The sequence below is a fragment of the Gordionus sp. m RMFG-2023 genome, chromosome 3 (genome assembly GCF_954871325.1).
Source record: "Gordionus sp. m RMFG-2023 chromosome 3, tfGorSpeb1-WG-v2, whole genome shotgun sequence".
In the NCBI taxonomy this organism is placed as follows: domain Eukaryota; kingdom Metazoa; phylum Nematomorpha; class Gordioida; order Chordodea; family Parachordodidae; genus Gordionus; species Gordionus sp. m RMFG-2023.
In genome coordinates, this window is record NC_088777.1 from 30,825,661 (window position 1) to 30,831,737 (window position 6,077).

Sequence of the window (6,077 nt, forward strand, 5' to 3'; positions counted from 1 at the left end):
ATAACTTATATTATCAACATTTGATTTATCATTGATACTATCTAATTTAATTCATAGCTCAACCATTTCATTTAAGGTTAAATTAATATTTTTACAAAATTTATATTTTATTTTGTCATTTAGGCTAAAAATGTGGCATCAATTAGAAGTCTGCAATGAGCGCCCGCCCATCCAATATTTTAAAAAATTTATCGCCTGCCCATAGTTTTTAAAAAAATATACCCGCCAGCCCGCCCATGAGTCTAAAATTCTTTATCCGCCTGCCCATTAGTCTAAAAATTTTTACCGTCCGCCCATTATATAAAAATTTTTTAACCCATGCCGCCCATAAAATTTAAATAAGCTTATTCTTTCAATTTTTTTAAAATCTAATTAAAAAATGATTCAGTTTCAGCGCTACACCACTATAAAAAAGTTTTATAATTTAGGAAATTGCTATATTAAGCAAAAAAAATATTCAATTTAAATTACGGATAAGGAATTTATTTGATTTAATAAAATATTTATGTAAAAAATATAAAATTAATATTATTTCTAATTATAATGCAAAAATAATAATGAATCCACATTTTCTGGATTCACTCATGTTCCTTTTTGTTCTATAAACCTTCCAGCAATGTTAATTCTTCGTTATGAAGAAGCACTGGTTAATCTTGATATCTTCGATAAATTTTTTCTTGTCGTTTCCAACAAAGTAGGATATCCGTTTGAAGTATATCCTCTACTTAAATGATATATTTAAATAAAAAGTGAAACAATTAATAATAAATTTAAAAAAAGTATTTAAATTAATTGTTTATAAATGGTAAACTTAAGCTAAACTCAGTAGCCTAAAATCTTGCTAAATTATACAAAAACTCTCTATTTAAGATTTAAATATTTTGTTGTCATTAGGTAAATTACTCTCTTCTGTAACAGCCACATCTTCCCATCTGTTGATGCTTTGACGTGAATAGTATCTATTTCAAAATTGCATTTATAATTTAATTTAATTTTCTTTGCTTTTAGAGAAACGGGTATAAAATACAATTTTCATCCACGTTGATGTTATATTCTTCCATGCAAATACATGTTTTCGATATTAACATATCCTCAGATATCGATTGGTATTAAAAATGTTGAAATTTCATGGAGCATTTTTTTTAATATTTACATAAATGATTTTAAATAACAAATAAAAGTTGTAAATTTTTCAACGCGCCTACCCATAGTTTAAATATTTTTTCAACCCGCCCGTTCTTTAAAAAAATTTAACCCGTTCGCCAAAAAATCCTCCATTGCAGACCTCTAGCATCAATGACTTCTGATATATGTACATAAACTGCTCATTCCTTATTTAAAATGAGAGAAAAACCTTCCATCTTTGACTGATCAAGAGTTAAGCGTGTTATATTCAGGCTATGACCCTCGTTTTAAAAGACGGGTTCAGGGTTTTGGAGTTGAGAAAAATAAGGATTTATAAACTTTACTATAATTAATAGAAACGTGAGTTATTTTAAAATTTATTTCAAGTATTCACCCTAAAAATTAGAATACAATACAAGAACTAATATTCTATTTGTTTTTTTTTTAAATTTTGTTAAACATTAAAATGTAGATTTTTTATACCAAACTTTGACAATGCACTTTATAAAGATATTTTACTCTGTGATTTTGTTTCTATCCATTCTAATTATATCTACTACCTTAACTTCCTTCATTAAACTTACCCTATCCTTTTAAAAAAATGCAAAAGCTTTGGCAATTCTCAAAAAGGCTTCTTCATATGGGGCTAGCCATAGTCATTCCTAAACAAAACTACTTAGATTCTGAGGCAATCTTGTTTCCAAGGAGCTTTTCTATAACTTTCTTCTTATTTTCTGTTTTATTCTATATTTCTTCTTTATTTTTTAAATTAACTTTCTTCTGCTAAGTTATTATTATAGCTCTAATTTAATGAATTATATTTGTTTTGTAAATAAAAAAAGGTAAATTAAAAAAAATCAACAAAGCAATAAATATCCTTAAGAAATAAATTATCTATGATAAAAAAATTAACAAAATGAGGTATTAAAATTTTTACATAAAATATATAGGGGCGTCGCTAGCCTTTACAATCTCAGGGGGCTCAATTAAAATTTTTTATGAGGGACTTCGCCCCTCATACCTTAAATTTGCACGCTTTTACCCGGCCTTCGGCCGGGTTTTATATTAATATATTATACTTTTTTTAAATTTGCTAACTCTAAACAATTATTCTGAATTTCATATTTTGTCATTTATTATATTTTGCATACAAAATAAACTAACATATAAATAATTAAAACAATACAAGACATATCTAAGAATAATATTTTTTATTACAAAAATCTATTTATTACAGTATAAAATATTTTCGATGGTTGATATAAAAAAAATTTGCGTCTAAAGAATTACAAGTGATAAAAAAGGTTAATTAATTCATACATATGCCTCAATTGATAATTGTTTTTAAAAACCACATAAGGCTATATATTCTTAGCAACGTACATTGAGAAAAAGTCATGAAACTAATATAACTCTTTGTCATTTTATACATGTTTTATAGAATGGACTAATAAGAAAAAATTTATAGGCCGTACCAAATTAACACTTGAAGAAGAGATATAAACGACCAATCCAAATCATAAAACTATATGGTAGTTAGAGCTTCCTTTGAGATGACATAAAGGAAGCTAGAGAAGTAATCGAGAAAATTATTGTGAGATATTAAATTTCTAAAAGATTATCTTCCATTTTTAATGATATATAAACGACTACACAGTTGACCATTATTGCATATCTAAATATGCAATCATATGCTCTCAGCAGCTCTAGTAATAATCTTAAATTACATACCCACACAAATAATAGATGCTGGTTAATTTACAGTCATAGCCATGACACTCACGATGGTAACCCATATCAGAATTTATTATGTTAGAATTGATGAAACAAAAACACTAAAAATCTTTAGAAGAAATTATGCAAATATATTGAAGTCTTGAGTTATTTACACGGCAAGGATGACATATTAGAAATGAAGCATTTTGTAACTATAAAATAAAAACCAGAGTGATATCATGATGAAAGCAATTAAAATTTTATATATTATTGTCGCACCATCTCTAGTTGGTATATTAAATCTTAAAATAATAGTAGTTTGTAATAATATCTAAAATGTATTCGTATTGAAAATTTAACTCAAAACTGTTTTTCAAAGAAGAAAATAGCTTTCCTAAAAACACGTAAAAAAAGAGAAGAAAAGATATCAAATTTATTACATCCATTGTGGGATGAATAATATGTTTAATTATAATATTTTAAATAAATAGATGTCGTTAAATAGTTGAATGCAAATTCTTACTTATATTTATTATCAAAAGCATTGATTAGTAAAATTTTAAAAATATTAACTGTATAATATTATATAACTTACAAATACGTCTGCAAAAGTGGCATTTTACCTAATATTTTATAAATAATTATATATAATAGAGGATTATAAACTATATGTCTATTTACTTTTTATAAATAAATCTCTTATACTTACTTGGATTTGGACCTTTGAAAATAATTTTAGAAAGAGACATAATTAAATTTAAAAATCAATAATATAGTTGATTAGTGATTTTAAACTCGGCTAACTACAATTAAATTTGTTAATTTTCAATTAATAAATGATTATATTAATTTAATTAGGGTTATATAATAATTTAAATAAAAAAGTTCAATTAAGATTCAACTGTTAATGCTATATTAATATTTAGTGAGTGATATTGGTATATTTTTATCACAGAATTTGATCGCAAGCTGACATAGTGAAAATATAATTTATATGTATTAATCTAATCTAATAATTAAAATAGTATACATTTAATAAAAATTTAGATAGTCTTATTAATTTTTAAATAATAAAATCTATATATTACTCAATAGAATTATAAAAGATATTGCTCAGGGAGCAATTAAAAAAATTTATTTTTAGTTCAAGGCGATATTAAGGAGTCATTAAAAAAAAAAAATTTGCTTCAAAAGGCTATTCAAATTTTTCAGGGGGCTCGAGCCCCTGCTCTCCCCCCTCTAGCGACGCCACTGATAATATAATAAAAATGATTCCAAAAAAAAAATTAATATTGAAAGTAAAAAAAAATTCTTAAATCCTAAATTTTTTTAAAAAATGGGTATATATTCAGTAATATCTGGTCAATTTGGGTTATTAATCCTGTTATATTTATGCTCATGAATTTAACATTGGTATCAATCACCATATCTTTAAAGAAAAATATTTAATAAAAAAAAATAGTGCTTATTATATTAGAAATATTATATATTATGATCTTTATCTTAAAATCATTTGTTTAAATGTGATTAACATCTTTTAATTTACTGACAACAAAATAAATATGAATTATAATTTTTATATTACATTTAGGGTATAAATTTTTTTTATACAGGGTGGCAATAATGTTAATGTAAACATTTTAAAAATTCAGTTTTTAACTTAATAAAATGTTCTGAATAGTAGAAGACCAATATTATAAACCTTTGGGGAAGATTTAGAATTGATAGTGACAGTTTTCTTTATTTCAGAGAAAAAAAGTAAATTTTTTAATCAAAGGTTTTGAACCTGATAAGTCATGAGTGGTAGAATAGTATCATAAAACGTTTGGGAGTAGTTAAAATAGTATAGTAACAAATTGTTTAATAAAGATAGTTTTTCCCACCTTGTTGTCAAAAATTAAATCAAAAAAATTGATTTTTGCAATCCTAATATAAGTACAACTGATTTAAGGCTATATTATAATATAAATGAATTTAAATTATATTTAAAAAATATACAATATATATCCATACTATTTCTTATTTAATAGTATTTTAAAATCAATATATTAATAATTTTTCTTATAATCATATACCTTTTTTTAAGTTAATAATCATAATTTTAATTACATTATCAATTAATAAAAAGTATTTATTCTACATGTAAAATAGTATGTAAAATATAAAAAGAAATATGAAAATTATATATGAGGATAAGTTATTTGCACTATTATCAATATTACATAGATTATGGGAACAACATGAGTAACACATATTTATGCTAGCAATGTTTGAATCAATCTTTATACATTCTGATAAACATTCTTTACTGCATAAGCGTTTAAAATAGGTAACTTTGCCATTCTGTTCAAGTCTTTTTACCTATGTTATTTTGAATTTAAAAATTTAATAAAAAATCTATATTACATTGCAATATTTTTCATTTTCCATACAGAATTTTGAAGGAACTAATGTTTTATCGAAATGGATACAATTTCTATCGTCTTCAAGATTGCAATTGTAACATGTTAGATTACATCTTACTATATCAAAACCTTTTATAAATTTATTTATTTGAAAATACACTAATCAATAATTAAATAACCATAACTTGCCAGTATATATAAGTGAAGCAAAATCTTCTTTACCATGCATATGATCAAAAGAGCAATTGTACTTTTTTGTGGTACATGTTTGATGTTAAAGAATTATTAAAAAATTTTTATTTGAGATCATACGACGCGAAATTTAATTTTTTTTTTCTTTAAGTGGCTTTTTCCCCAGTTTAATGGATTTTATTTTTGAGAGAACAAAGCGTTGCTCTTTATATACTACGAATAGGGCTAGGACTAGGAGCTTAATGTCGCGTCTTAACATGTCATCAAATTTAATTTACGTGATACGTGATATATAGCGCTTATGCCCTCTAGTGTTGAAATGCAACAGAGCTACGCTGGGTTTTCCTCATTTCCATCTTATTGGAACAGTTAAATTTGGGTATAAAATTTAAAATATGAGGAGCCCTCCACACGTTTGTGGGCAAGCCGCACGTACTTGTAGGCGCAACATTTCGAAAAATATTACTTAAACCTCTATAGGCTTATACAAAAGGAAATGGGACAAAAAAAGAGCCTATACCCAATAACTACAGTGAAAGTTAATTACGTTGTGGTGGGTTGAGGACAATTTAACATTAAAAATCTTTACTATATTAAAACAATTTTTAGTAAGGAAATACAAAATATACTTATGAGAGG

At 24.9% G+C, this 6,077-nt stretch overlaps 1 long non-coding RNA gene across 1 annotated transcript; it reads right to left on the reverse strand.

The window, feature by feature from the left end:
* Positions 1–5,037: 5,037 nt before the first annotated feature.
* LOC135927399 (uncharacterized) lies at positions 5,038–5,720 on the reverse strand. Its single transcript, XR_010572072.1, has 3 exons — positions 5,426–5,720; positions 5,248–5,375; positions 5,038–5,202 (listed from the first exon to the last, which is right to left on the reverse strand). It is a non-coding gene; the product is annotated as an uncharacterized LOC135927399 (long non-coding RNA).
* Between the last annotated feature and the right edge of the window lie 357 nt (positions 5,721–6,077).